A 15,117-nucleotide genomic window follows, 5' to 3' on the forward strand; every position below is an offset into this window, starting at 1 on the left:
AACTCGTCAGCACCCATCAACTCGTCATATACATCAGGCATAACTCCCAACGCAATCCCTCCCCCCTTCCCCCTCCCCGTGATAGGCCCCGGTGTGTGACGTTCCACTACCCGAGTCCAAGTGATCTCATTGTTCAGTTCCCACCTATGAGTGAGAACATGCGGTGTTTGGTTTTCTGTTCTTGCAATAGTTTGCTGAGAATGATGGTTTCCAGCTGCATCCATGTCCCTACAAAGCACACAAACTCATCCTTTTTTACGGCTGCATAGTATTCCATGGTGTATATGTGCCACATGTTCTTAATCCAGTCTGTCACAGATGGACATTTGGGTTGATTCCAAGTCTTTGCTATTGTGAATAGTGCCGCAATAAACATACGTGTGCATGTGTCTTTATAGCAGCATGATTTATAATCCTTTGGGTATATACCTAGTAATGGGATGGCTGGGTCATATGGTACTTCTAGTTCTAGATTCCTTGAGGAATCGCCATACTGTTTTCCATAATAGTTGAACTAGTTTACAAACCCACCAACAGTGTAAAAGTGTTCCTATTTCTCCACATCCTCTCCAGCACCTGTTGTTTCCTGACTTTTGAATGTTTGCCATTCTAACTGCTGTGAAATGGTATCTCATTGTGGTTTTGATTTGCATTTCTCTGATGGCCAGTGATGATGAGCATTTTTTCATGTGTCTGTTGGCTGTATGCATGTCTTCTTTTGAGAAATGTCTGTTCATATCCTTTGCCCACTTTTTGATGGGGTTGTTTGTTTTTTTCTTGTTAATTTGTTTGAGTTCTTCATAGGTTCTGGATATTAGCCCTTTGTCTGATGAGTAGATTGCAAAAATTTTCTCCCATTCTGTAGGTTGCCTGTTCACTCTGATGGTAGTTTTTTTTTTTTTTTTTTTTTTTTTTTTTTTTTTTTTTTTTTTTTGCTATGCAGAAGCTCTTTAGCTTAATTAGATCCCATTTGTCAATTTTGGCTTTTGTTGCCATTGCTTTTGGTGTTTTAGACATGAAGTCCTTGCCCATGCCTGTGTCCTGAATGGTATTACCTAGATTTTCTTCTAGGGTTTTTATGGTATTAGGTCTAACATTTAAGTCTCTAATCCATCTTGAATTAATCTTCGTATAAGGAGTAAGGAAAGGATCCAGTTTCAGCTTTCTACTTATGGCTAGCCAATTTTCCCAGCACCATTTATTAAACAGGGTATCCTTTCCCCATTTCTTGTTTTTCTCAGGTTTATCAAAGATCAGATGGCTGCAGATGTGTGGTATTATTTCCGAGGACTCTATTCTGTTCCATTGGTCTATATCTCTGTTTTGGTACCAGTACCATGCTGTTTTGGTTACTGTAGCCTTCTAATATAGTTTGAAGTCAGGTAGCATGATGCCTTCAGCTTTATTCTTTTGACTTAGGATTGTCTTGGAAATGCGGGCTCTTTTTCAGTTCCATATGAACTTTAAAGCAGTTCTTTCCAATTCTGTGAAGAAAGTCATTGGTAGCTTGATGGGGATGGCATTGAATCTATAAATTACCTTGGGCAGTATGGCATTTTCACGATATTGATTCTTCCTATCCATGAGCATGGTATGTTCTTCCATTTGTTAGTGTCCTCTTTTATTTCACTGAGCAGTGGTTTGTAATTCTCCTTGAAGAGGTCCTTTACATCCCTTGTAAGTTGGATTCCTAGGAATTTGATTCTCTTTGAAGCAATTGTGAATGGAAGCTCATTCATGATTTGGCTCTCTGCTTGTCTGTTACTGGTGTATAAGAATGCCTGTGATTTTTGCACATTAATTTTGTATCCTGAGACTTTGCTGAAGTTGCTAATCAGCTTAAGGAGATTTTGGGCTGAGACAACGGGGTTTTCTAAATATACAATCATGTCATCTGCAAACAGGGACAATTTGACTTCTTCTTTTCCTAACTGAATACCCTTGATTTCGTTGTCTTGCCTGATTGCCCTAGCCAGAACTTCCAACACTATGTTGAATAGGAGTGGTGAGAGAGGGCATCCCTGTCTTGTGCCAGTTTTCAAAGGGAATTTTTCCAGTTTTTGCCCATTCAGTATGATATTGGCTGTGGGTTTGTCATAAATAGCTCCTACTATTTTGAGATACGTTCCATCAATACCGAACTTATTGAGCGTTTTGAGCATGAAGCGCTGTTGAATTTTGTCAAAGGCCTTTTCTGCATCTATTGAGACAATCATGTGGTTTTTCTCTTTGGTTCTGTTTATATGCTGGATTACGTTTATTGATTTGCGTATGTTGAACCAGCCTTGCATCCCAGGGATGAAGCTCACTTGATCATGGTGGATAAGCTTTTTGATGTGCTGCTGGATCCGGTTTGCCAGTATTTTATTGAGGATTTTTGCATTGATGTTCATCGGGGATATTGGTCTAAAATTCTCTTTTTTTGTTGTGTCTCTGCCAGGCTTTGGTATCAGGATGATGGGGCCTCATAAAATGAGTTAGGGAGGATTCCCTCTTTTTCTATTGATTGGAATAGTTTCAGAAGGAATGGTACCAGCTCCTCCTTGTACCTCTGGTAGAATTCAGCTGTGAATCCATCTGGTCCTGGACTTTTTTTGATTGGTAGGCTATTAATTATTGCCTCAATTTCAGAGCCTGCTATTGGTCTATTCAGGGATTCAGCTTCTTCCTGGTTTAGTCTTGGAAGAGTGTAAGTGTCCAGGAAATTATCCATTTCTTCTAGATTTTCTAGTTGATTTGCGTAGAGGCGTTTATAGTATTCTCTGATGGTTGTTTGTATTTCTGTGGGGTCAGTGGTGATATCCCCTTTATCATTTTTTATTGCGTCTATTTGATTCCTCTCTCTTCTCTTCTTTATTAGTCTTGCTAGCGGTCTGTCAATTTTGTTGATCTTTTCAAAAAACCAACTCCTGGATTCATTGATTTTTTGGAGGGTTTTTTGTGTCTCTATCTCCTTCAGTTCTGCTCTGATCTTAGTTATTTCTTGCCTTCTGCTAGCTTTTGAATGTGTTTGCTCTTGCCTCTCTAGTTCTTTTAATTGTGATGTTAGAGTGTCCATTTTAGATCTTTCCTGCTTTCTCTTGTGGGCATTTAGTGCTATAAATTTCCGTCTACACACTGCTTTAAATGTGTCCCAGAGATTCTGATATGTTGTATCTTTGTTCTCATTGGTTTCAAAGAACATCTTTATTTCTGCTTTCATTTCGTTATGTACCCAGTAGTCATTCAGGAGCAGGTTGTTCAGTTTCCATGTAGTTGAGCGGTTTTGATTGAGTTTCTTAGTCCTGAGTTCTAGTTTGATTGCACTGTGGTCTGAGAAACAGTTTGTTATAATTTCTGTTCTTTTACATTTGCTGAGGAGTGCTTTACTTCCAATTATGTGGTCAATTTTGGAATAAGTGCGATGTGGTGCTGAGAAGAATGTATATTCTGTTGATTTGGGGTGGAGAGTTCTGTAGATGTCTATTAGGTCTGCTGGGTGCAGAGCTGAGTTCAATTCCTGGGTATCCTTGTTAACTTTCTGTCTCGATCTGTCTAATGTTGACAGTGGAGTGTTGAAGTCTCCCATTATTATTGTGTGGGAGTCTAAGTCTCTTTGTAAGTCTCTAAGGACTTGCTTTATGAATCTGGGTGCTCCTGTATTGGGTGCATATATATTTAGGAGAGTTAGCTCCTCCTGTTGAATTGATCCCTTTACCATTATGTAATGGCCTTCTTTGTCTCTTTTGATCTTTGATGGTTTAAAGTCTGTTTTATCAGAGACTAGGATTGCAACCCCTGCTTTTTTTTGTTCTCCATTTGCTTGGTAGATCTTCCTCCATCCCTTTATTTTGAGCCTATGTATGTCTCTGCATGTGAGATGGGTCTCCTGAATACAGCAGACTGATGGGTCTTGACTCTTTATCCAGTTTGCCAGTCTGTGTCTTTTAATTGGAGCATTTAGTCCATTTACATTTAAGGTTAATATTGTTATGTGTGAACTTGATCCTGTCATTATGATATTAACTGGTTATTTTGCTCGTTAGTTGATGCAGTTTCTTCCTAGCCTCGATGGTCTTTACATTTTGGCATGTTTTTGCAATGGCTGGTACCGGTTGTTCCTTTCCATGTTTAGGGCTTCCTTCAGGGTCTCTTGTAAGGCAGGCCTGGTGGTGACAAAATCTCTAAGCATTTGCTTATCTGTAAAGGATTTTATTTCTCCTTCACTGATGAAACTTAGTTTGGCTGGATATGAAATTCTGGGTTTAAAATTCTTTTCTTTAAGAACGTTGAATATTGGCCCCCACTCTCTTCTGGCTTGTAGAGTTTCTGCCGAGAGATCTGCTGTTAGTCTGATGGGCTTCCCTTTGTGGGTAACCCGACCTTTCTCTCTGGCTGCCCTTAAGATTTTTTCCTTCATTTCAACTTTGGTGAATCTGGCAATTATGTGTCTTGGAGTTGCTCTTCTGGAGGAGTATCTTTGTGGCGTTCTCTGTATTTCCTGAATTTGAATGTTGGCCTGCCCTACTATGTTGGAGAAGTTCTCCTGGATGATATCCTGAAGAGTGTTTTCCAACTTGGTTCCATTTTCCCCCTCACTTTCAGGCACCCCAATCAGACGTAGATTTGGTCTTTTTACATAATCCCATACTTCTTGCAGGCTTTGTTCATTTCTTTTTCTTCTTTTTTCTTTTGGTTTCTCTTCCCGCTTCATTTCATTCATTTGATCTTCAATCGCTGATACTCTTTCTTCCAGTTGATCGAGTCGGTTACTGAAGCTTGTGCATTTGTCACGTATTTCTCGTGTCATGGTTTTCACCTCTGTCATTTCATTTATGATCTTCTCTGCATTAATTAGTCTAGCTGTCAATTCTTCCACTCTTTTTTCAAGATTTTTAGTTTCTTTGTGCTGGGTACGTAATTCCTCCTTTAGCTCTGATAAGTTTGATGGACTGAAGCCTTCTTCTCTCCTCTCGTCCAAGTCATTCTCTGACCAGCTTTGATCCGTTGCTGGCAATGGGCTGCGCTCCTTTGCAGGGGGAGATGCACTCTTATTTTTTGAATTTCCAGCTTTTCTGCCCTGCTTCTTCCCCATCTTTGTGGTTTTATCTGTCTCTGGTCTTTGATGATGGTGACGTACTGATGGGGTTTTGGTATAGGTGTCCTTCCTGTTTGATAGTTTTCCTTCTGACAGTCAGAAGGACTGTCTGTTGGTCTGTTGGAGATTGCTTGAGGTCCACTCCAGACCCTGTTTGCCTGGGTATCAGCAGCAGAGGTTGCCGAAGATAGAATATTGCTGAACAGCGAGTGTACCTGTCTGATTCTTCCTTTGGAAGTTTCCTCTCAGGGGTGTACTCCACCATGTGAGGTGTGGGGTGTCAGACTGCCCCTAGTGGGGGACGTCTCCCAGCTAGGCTACTCAGGGGTCAGGGAACCACCTGAGCAGGCAGTCTGTCCGTTCTCAGATCTCAACCTCCACGTTGGGAGATCCACGGCTCTCCCCAAAGCTGTCAGACAGAGTCGTTCGCGTCTGCACCGGCTCCCGCTACTTCCCCTGTTGGTCTTCAGCTGTGCGCTGTCCCCAGAGGTGGAGACTACAGAGACAGGCAGGCTTCCTTGAGCTGCTGTGAGCTCCACCCTGTTCGAGCTTCCCAGCGGCTTTGTTTACCTACTTAAGCCTCAGCAATGGCGGGTGCCCCTCCCCCAGCCTCGCTGCTGCCTTGCGGATAGATCGCGGCAGACTGCTGTGTTAGCAGTGCAGGAGGCTCCGTGGGCGTGGGACCCTCCCAGCCACGTGTGGGATATATTCTCCTGGTGTGCCTGTATGCTTACAGCGCAGTATTGGGGTGGGAGTTACCCGATTTTCCAGGTGTTGTGTGTCTCAGTTCCCGTGGCTAGGAAAACGGATCCCCTTCCCCCTTGCGCTTCCAGGTGAGGCGATGCCTCGCCCTGCTTCAGCTCTCGCTGGTCAGGCTGCAGCAGCTGACCAGCACCGATTGTCCGGCACTCCCTAGTGAGATGACCCCAGTACCTCAGTTGAAAATGCAGAAATCACCGGTCTTCTGTGTCGCTCGCGCTGGGAGTTGGAGACTGGAGCTGTTCCTATTTGGCCATCTTGCTCCCCCCCTCTATTTCTTTTATTTTAAGAATAAACCTGTTAGGAAGACATTTATATAGGTAAGTCATTTGCAGTTAGTTTAAATGAATTGCCGTAGATCACTCAGCAATAATGAAAACTCTAGCATCTAGTTTTCTCTAAATCTAGACTGCAAATGATAGCAATACTAAAATAAAAACACAGGATTTGGTTTCAGAATAAAATTTACTAAGAGACAGCAACAAAAAGTCTATGAAGTCAAGATTTTTCCTGTTTTCTCAAACTTTTATAGCCTAACAGAATTTAATTTAATGACTGTATAAATGTTTTCTTTCTCATTTACTTAGTCTAACTAAAGAAATAAAATTAATAAAATTCATTATGTGTGTCTTGGATCTAAATGATGAAAATCATTATTTTAATGATACTTTCCATCTTGTCAAATTTTTAAAATGCACAGTTTCAAAAATTAACATACTTCAATTTTTTTTTTTTTTTTTTCAGTCGGAGTCTCGCTCTGTCGCTGAGGCTGGAGGGTGCGATCTCCGTTCACTGCAAGCTCCGCCTCCCGGGTTCACGGCCATTCTCCTGCCTCAGCCTCCTGAGTAGCTGGGACTACAGGCTCCCACCACCACGCCGGGCTAATTTTTTTTTTTTTTTTTTTTTTTGTATTTTTAATAGAAACAGGGTTTTACCGTGTTAGCCAGAATGGTCTCGATCTCCTGACCTCATGATCCGCCCACCTCTCGGCCTCCCAAAGTGCTGGGATTACAGGCTTGAGCCACCGCGCCCGGCCACTTCAATCTTTTTTAAGTGAAGTAAGGGTACTAGTGACTTGTGTAACGTATTCAATACCATATATAATACATGCGGTAAATAAAAAGAATTACACTATGTGATGGCAGAGCAGCTCCTAAATTTTTAGCTCAGTAAAAGCTACCAAGATATGATTATTATTTTCTTTCATTAAGTAGTTAATACTTCTAAGCACTTGCAGATGGTCAATTCTTGCTGAGATAAGTGAAGATCCTTTCTTCCATAGAATAAAGCTGACTTTTTCCCTTCAGCATTTCCTAACCCAAAGCAAGTCATGCTGTTTACACCTCTATATGGCATATGAAGTGAAATAAAAGAAGACTTATCTTCTTTTGTCACTTTTTTATAGAAACATTTACAGTTTTGTAAATGATGTTAACACATTCCCACTATTCGTGAGTTTCAGTAACAATTTAAAAACTTTCATGAAATTTTTAGTCTGATGTATCTAGTTACCTTCATATTTTACTTTTTTCTTTTGTCCTTTAAAAAAACCTTCCAATGTGTTTATAACTTGCAAACATTTGGCTTCATGGCCATTCAAATACTACTGAGCCAAATTTTCTCATATAAGTTATAAATATTTGGCACACTCTTTAGTTATATATATTTTGGCTTAGAGTGCTATAATAAATGTAGAATTATCAAGAAACTCATTTTCTTATGTAGGGAATGTTGACTTATGAAATAGTGTACTTTTGTATTATAACATCATTACCATTAGCATCATTACAGACCATGTTTCAAAAATTTTAGTTATACATATTTGTATGAAAGTGAAGAGAGAGCATTTTATTTGGCTTAGACATTGGAGTCCAAGCATATCTAAGAAAGGATGAAAAATCTTAATACTGTTAAAATTCAACATTTATGTTTCTGCTATGTGTCATTCACTTTCCCAACTGTTCAACTGGTATTAGTTTGAAGGGCAAGCCCTAGGCAAATAGAAAAATGGTTGTTTTTTTATACAAGTTGCCATCCCATACGTCCTCTCATACTGCTCCATTGTCTTGATCCTACTGGGTCAAGTACACTTGGTACGCTGGGTTTTATGTACACTTGTGTTTATTTTCATGTGTGAGAACTTGCATGTCCTACAGCACACATTCAGAGTCTAAGAAGTCAGCTAGTGAATTAGCTTAATGCATTAGAGTGTTCTAGAGTCATCTGGAGAATGCTCACATAAATTATACACATATATGCAATATGCTTTCAGTTTAACTTGATCTCATGGAGATACTGTCCTCATATTTGATAGTTATTGGCAACTGAAGATTTCAGTCCTTTAAAGAAAGTTTGACTCTGGGTCTTGCAATATGAGTTCAATTTTGTTATTCTGTACATTTCTTCGCAGCCCTTCACAAAAGCTGCTCACGAATAGCTGCAAATTCTCAAGCAGGTTTATTTGGATATGTACAAGCTATTATTGATGTATCTAAACTTTTCAAAAGTCAACAAATTGAGCTGAAAGTTGGTTACTTCCTGAAGGTAAAGACCCTTTAATTTATCTCTGTAACCTCAGTACCTAGCATAACACCTGGGGCATAGTGGATTCTCAATATATTTTTGTTGAATGAATGAATAAATAAATATACAAATGAGCAAATGAATAAATGAAAAGGCATTATATTCCATGGGAACATAAAATATGTCTGTGTTCTTGAAGATATTCAATAATTTACATTGCTTGGAACTATAATTTACCTACTGCTGAAATGACTTTCAACTTGTTCTTAATAAAAGGCCTTGATCAAACATAGCTTTGGATTAAAAATGGCCTCGCACATTTTGTACCTTTTGACAAGGTCATCAGAAAATAGTGAGATATTTAATCAACCTTGATGAAATCTAAAAAATATTTTGTCAATTATTTAACCTCATTACGATTCTTACAATATTGAGGAAATTTTTAAAATTGTATAAATTTATATGTACTAAACCTTTTTACATACATATGTATGCCTCAAAAAAGTATATTCAATAATACATATACATTCTACTTACTCAGTTAGTAACATTACATATTTAACATAAATAATGGTAATAACAGTACAGTAAATAATAGTATATTTCTCACCCATTTTTTTAAACTGCATATTATAACAATAGGCAACTATAGCCTTATTCTTTTTTTTACAGATGAAGAAATAAGAGTTTAAATGGGTAAAGAGATTTCCTCAGGGCTACAAGTTAAATAAGAGTTCAATATATGCCCAATAATTCTGACTCCCAAGTCAATGTCCTCTTAATTAAAAGATGATACTTCCTAGCTCTGTAGTAGTGCTCTAAAATTACTCTATAAAAGAATTTTATTTGTTTAAAAGAGGGTATGTGAAACTAAAATTCACAAGATCTCAACATCCTAGGCTAATGATGGAGCTTAAGTATATCAGTCTTGAGTAAATTGTACCATTCCAAACATTCATTAATTCGTTCATTCAATAAGCACTCACTGACCAAATACTTAGAGCAAGGCACTTGGTACAGAAATGAATTTGAAACTGTCTTTCACTTTAAAGAGCTCAGAGTATAGTGAGATGGACAGATGTTTCAATAAATAAGTCACAGAGAAAAATAATAATTGATAAATAAAACCTACGAGCAAGTAACAGTAGGAACAAAAGAGAAAATTTTGTAAGATGTTTTCATAATTGAGAGATGCTCTGCTTTTATAGAACTTGCTCATAGTTAGCCAAATTGAGAGATGGAGAGTACGGTCCTCCAGATTGTCAAGTCTGTCCAAGTCTTCCAATCCCGACTACAAATGGCTGGGGTCCAGCTACAAAGTTAGAGGAAATAGTTTACAAAAGGCAACTCGCACTTCTGACAGAAAATCCAAGTTTAGGCGGTTTACCAAAACTGCTCTAACCCTAAAAAGACTTGCAGGACTCCTCGAAACATATTATACTCATAATTTTGTTTATTACAGGTAAGAGACACAAATTAGAACCAGCCAAAGGAAGAGGTGCATGGGTTAGAATCTGGCAGCCTAAATGCAAAGCTTGTGACATCGTCAGGATATATAACCCTCTCACATCAATGCGTGATAATGTGTATGTTGTATTACTATGCTAATCCAGGAAGCTCACCCAAACCTGAGTGTCTAGAGACACTGGCTGACTCATTGCACAGCCATGGGTGACTGATTCAGCCCTATGGTTGAATTCTATCTCCTAACCTCAAATAACTCAAAGCCCAAAAACTCTAATAACATAATTGGTCTTTCCGGCATGCTCAGCTCTCAAACTTAGACTATTGCATATATCTGGCCCGACCTTTAGTCATCTATTTAACATAAACTATCAGATGTGGTCTCATCGTGAATGAGGAAGACACTCCTATCACTTGAGAAATTTCAAGTAATAAGAAGGTTGCCACCCAGAAGCTAAAGACAAAAGCAAGCCCTGTCTCTTTGGACAAATTCTTTACTGCACAAAATTGTATGTAATTTATACATAATACAAACATTTTTATTCTATAATCTGCCAAATTTAATTTCTAGTTAAAATACTCTGATCAAATCATCTAAACAGCTGAAATGATTTTCGTGGGATTCTTCTCATTTCTCCCAAAACACCCTCAGATGAGGGTGTTTTTAAATAGAGAAAATTGCAAAATCAGGAATCCACTAAAGAAATAGATTTCCTAAAGACTAAATATTCAACACCTTAATAATTATATGTAATAATAGAGTCACTCTCTTCTGTGGTCAGGGCATTGTGCTAAATGCTGTGAGAGACTCATGTAGATGACATTCTCTACCCTCAAACAGTGCACATTCTACTAATGGAAACAGATATGAGCATTATCTAACTACAATACAGAAAGAGCACATTAAAGGCTACAGTACAAGTTCAAAGGGCTTTGGAACAAAATACAAAAGAAAGGATTACTTTGAGGTAATAGCATACAGGTCATTGAACTTGAATGAGGCTTTAGAGGATAGATGAATCTTAATTGGAGGACCTTGGGGAGAAGTACATTTCTGTGTACAGTACAGCGAGAACATTTCAGTGACTTAGAAAAACAGAAAATGTGTTCAGAAAGAAAGGTAAACAGAATGTGTGAGCTCCAAACATCTTTTGGGGAGAAAAGCTTAAGTTAAATTGTGTTGGACACTAAAGTCCATGAAAAGAAATGTTGAATCTCTTTTTTTGTAAGCAGTTATGATTGCTTACAAAGGAGGCATTTTACTTATTATAATAATCTGTAGATGGATTGTTGTGAGAATAACAATTTTCTCTTGAAAATTTATGTAGTGAGTTTCACTATAATATGAATAATGGATGAATTTATTTAAGTATGGTTTACCCAAGTAATAAAAATAGCAAACCACTGTAATCCCAGCACTTTGGGAGACTGAGGTGGGCAGATAATGAGGTCAGGAGTTCGAGACCAGCCTGATCAAATGGTGAAACCCCATCTCTACTAAAAATACAAAAATGAGCTGGGTGTGGTGGCAGGTGCCTGTAATCCCAGCTACTCAAGAGGCTGAGCCAGGAGAATCATTTGAACCCGGGAGGTGGAGATTACAGTGAGCAGAGATCGTGCCACTGCACTCCAGCCTGGAGATGGAGTAAGACTCTGTCTCAAAAAAGAAAAAATCAAAAAACAAAACAAAACCAAAAAAAAAAAAACAAACAAAACATACATGCTAGAGCATAGAATATGAATGTATGTAGTATAGTAAATTTATTTTGCTATTTTTATTACTTGGGTAAGTCATATTTGAATATCTTGTTGCATTATTCTTACTTTTCCTCAATTATGGAACAGATCAGAATTAATTGAGGTGCAGAATTGCAAAGGAAATTTGAGGACATTTGAACAAACCATTGAGAATTACTGAAACTGTTTAATATTAGAAGTTTATTCATGGACTTCTTCAAGATAGCATTTTCTGGTTTTACACTCTCTTCTCAAACGTTCCTGGAGGATGGGAGATAATTTGTTTTCCATTTCCATAGACTATAAACATTAAAATGATAAGCCTTCTATACATAAATGGAATGTGTTTGAAACAAAATTTTGGCACTCATTCAGAGTTCCAAATGATTTTATTTCACAGGCTTATTGACTTCCACCCCTAGAACTATTTGTATCTCAAAGAGAAAAAAAAAAAGGAAACCTCTTTTCTCTTATCTATGTTTTAACCTGTGTTTTCTTATTGTCATAGACCATTGGTGTTGAAAAGAGTTCCAATAATAAAAAATATACTCTCTGAATTCGTGTAAGTGATGGGTACCTACACAGGAAGCAAGTTTAAGCATTTGTCATAGGAATAACACATTGTTATTTATAAAATGTTTCCTTTCCTTTCCCAAAGCTACTTTTCAGTTTCACCAATATTTTTGTGAAACTTGACTTTTTGTATCAGAAGATTAAGTGTTATTCGTTTATTTTAATCTTGCTTTTCCTTTTATCTGTATGCTAACAAATTTACACAGTATTTGGTTTTCAAATTTTCCTTCTTCTAATGATTGACCTACTCTTGGTACTTCATCTTTATCTCTATCCCCACCTTAAATTATAATTAAACCCAAATTAAAACAATTTAATTCAGTGCTTATGCTTAGGTAACTAGCCCTTATTCTATACTGTAAGAGATGATTGGATCGTAAATCCAAATTCTTTCAGAAAACTTATCAGTTAAGTTACTATTAGGAGTGAAATGACGTTGCGATTAGTTTTTTATGAAGTAGTTTGGGTGGGTGATAAGATTTATGGTAATGTTTTATCAATTAAATATTATAAAACATTTAGTGCATTTCAAAATGATATGAAACCTATAAATTGAGTAGCTCAGGCACAGCGTCAGTCTCTCCTTCTTCTCGCTCTCTTATTTCTTCTCTACTACTCAGCAGAAAGAAGAGTCACATAGTCAGCACTTACAGGTCAAGGGGCTGTGTCTCCCTATTCAGCATACTAAATCACTAATAATTTTTTACATTTATATTTTAGATGTCAAATCGTGATTTATTTATTTTGTGCTGCATAGTACCTATGCGTGAGATTTACATAAATGATACTTAAAAATTAAAACTAAAGACTTCTCTTCAAGGAACGATACCTAAAGGAAATATTCAAAACAAAGATGGTCAAGTAAATAAGTGTATCTAGCATAGTTTGAGGCCACCTGGAAAAGTAAAGGAGTAAGGACAGCTTGTATCAAATAAATAATTTTAATTTCAGTTTCCTGTTAACTGATAAATCATGGTGTCAAGATGGCATTGATATATGGTGAAACTGTTACTGCTGGTGCCATATAAAACATATCACACAACTCTGGCCGCAGACACCTGTCATTACAGATATCACCTGGATTTTGCAAAGGGGAAGGGTCAAAATTGATTATACTGATTAAAGTGATACACTCCCAGACTTCATAAATTGGCAGCACACAGTGCACATTACAGCATATTACCGCATTTAGCATTCAAACGGGCCCCCAAAACAGAAGGGGCAAAATAATATTACTCTTCCTTTGATGGAATGACATCTGGGAAAGTTCAAGTGACTTGATAAGAAATGACATGTTAGTCGATGAAAATCAAGATTTCAACAGTGACTTTTCTTCTCCCCAACCCCCAGTCCCTCATAAGAAACTAAGGCAATGGGCTGCCAGACCATTTTCTTAGGTTGCAAACTCTAGACGCTATGGGAGAAGCTCACTTTTATAAGTGGTCATGACAGACAACACTAAAAAGTGGAAATATTAATAGTGCCCTCCCTGGCACCAGGCAGACCTGAATTTGAGCTCCAGCACTGCCTTTTAATCTTAAACAAATTGTTTAATCTCTCTGCATCTTGGTTTTGCAAATTGCTTTAAAAGGCCTGGCTTTGTAAGATATCTCTCTCTCTCTCTCTCTCTCTCTCTCTCTCTGGAGAGATCTCAGCTCACTGCAAGCTCCGCCTCCCGGGTTCACGCCATTCTCCCGCGTCAGCCTCCCGAGTAGCTGGGACTACAGGCGCCCGCCACCACGCCCAGCTAATTTTTTGTATTTTTTTAGTAGAGACGGGATTTCACCGTGTTGGCCAAGATGGTCTCCATCTCCTGACCTCGTGATCTGCCCGCCTTGGCCTCCCAAAGTGTTGGGATTACAGGCGTGAGCCACCACACCCTGCCTGACTTTGTAGGATCTCTGTAAGGATTAGAAACATTTGTGTATTTGTTTGCATGCTAATTTTCAATAAATGCTATTTGCCCAGTGAGGGGTCAGAGCTCTGGCAATGGAGAGTGGTTGGATTGCTGGTGGTAAAGAGAATTTACCAACAACAGTATAGGTTTGAAGAGGAAAGTTTTATTAGATAGAAAAAACGGTGCCTTCGAGTGCAGGAGAGAGCTTTAGCAAGACAGGACTGAACACATTGTGGTGGACTTTCCTTAGAGGAATTTATAGACCTTGTAGCTGGAGTTTAAGGGTAATTTGGACCCTATTGGCCACATATGATAAATCATCATGATAAATGATTACATTTGTAGACATTTTAGTGCCTTAATGTCAGCAAGGGTTGCACAATGAGTTCTCACGTGCATGCATTCTGGAGATGTATAGAAATTCTAGTTACTTACACATTTTTAGGGAGAAGCCAAACATACCAGATGCCAGCTTTAGATAATAGTGAAGTCTAATTACTTCTGAATTCCTCAGATAAGGAGTTTTACTTTCGGATGGTCTGCTTGATGGCTATCAGATGGTCTTTGCTCTCCTCGCTATTATTATTCATTTCATATGATAATTAGTGCTCTGAACAACCAAAAGAAGTAAATGACATTGTCGTAATTTAAGTGGTACAGACACTGAAGCACAGAAATGTTAAAAAAAAAAAAAAAAAAAAATGCTCAAGATCTGGCCGGGCGCGGTGACTCACGCCTGCAATCCCAGCACTTTGGGAAGCTGAGGCAGGCAGATCACGAGGTCAGGAGATCAAGACCATCCTGACTAACATGGTGAAACCCCGTCTCCACTAAAAATACAAACAATTAGCTGGGTGTCGTGGGGGGTGCCTGTAGTGCCAGCTACTCAGGAGGCTGAGTCAGGAGAATGGCGTGAACCCAGGAGGCGGAGTTTGCAGTGAGCCCCGAGATCAGACCACTGCTCTCCAGCCTGGGCAACATAGCGAGACTCCGTATCAAAAAAAAAAAAAAAAAAAAAATTTGTTCAAGGTTCCTGGTCAGTGGTATAGTCAGGGTGCCAATCCACATATGTATAACTTCATGTATC

The sequence above is a fragment of the Rhinopithecus roxellana genome, chromosome 4, assembly GCF_007565055.1.
Source record: "Rhinopithecus roxellana isolate Shanxi Qingling chromosome 4, ASM756505v1, whole genome shotgun sequence".
In the NCBI taxonomy this organism is placed as follows: Eukaryota; Metazoa; Chordata; class Mammalia; order Primates; family Cercopithecidae; genus Rhinopithecus; species Rhinopithecus roxellana.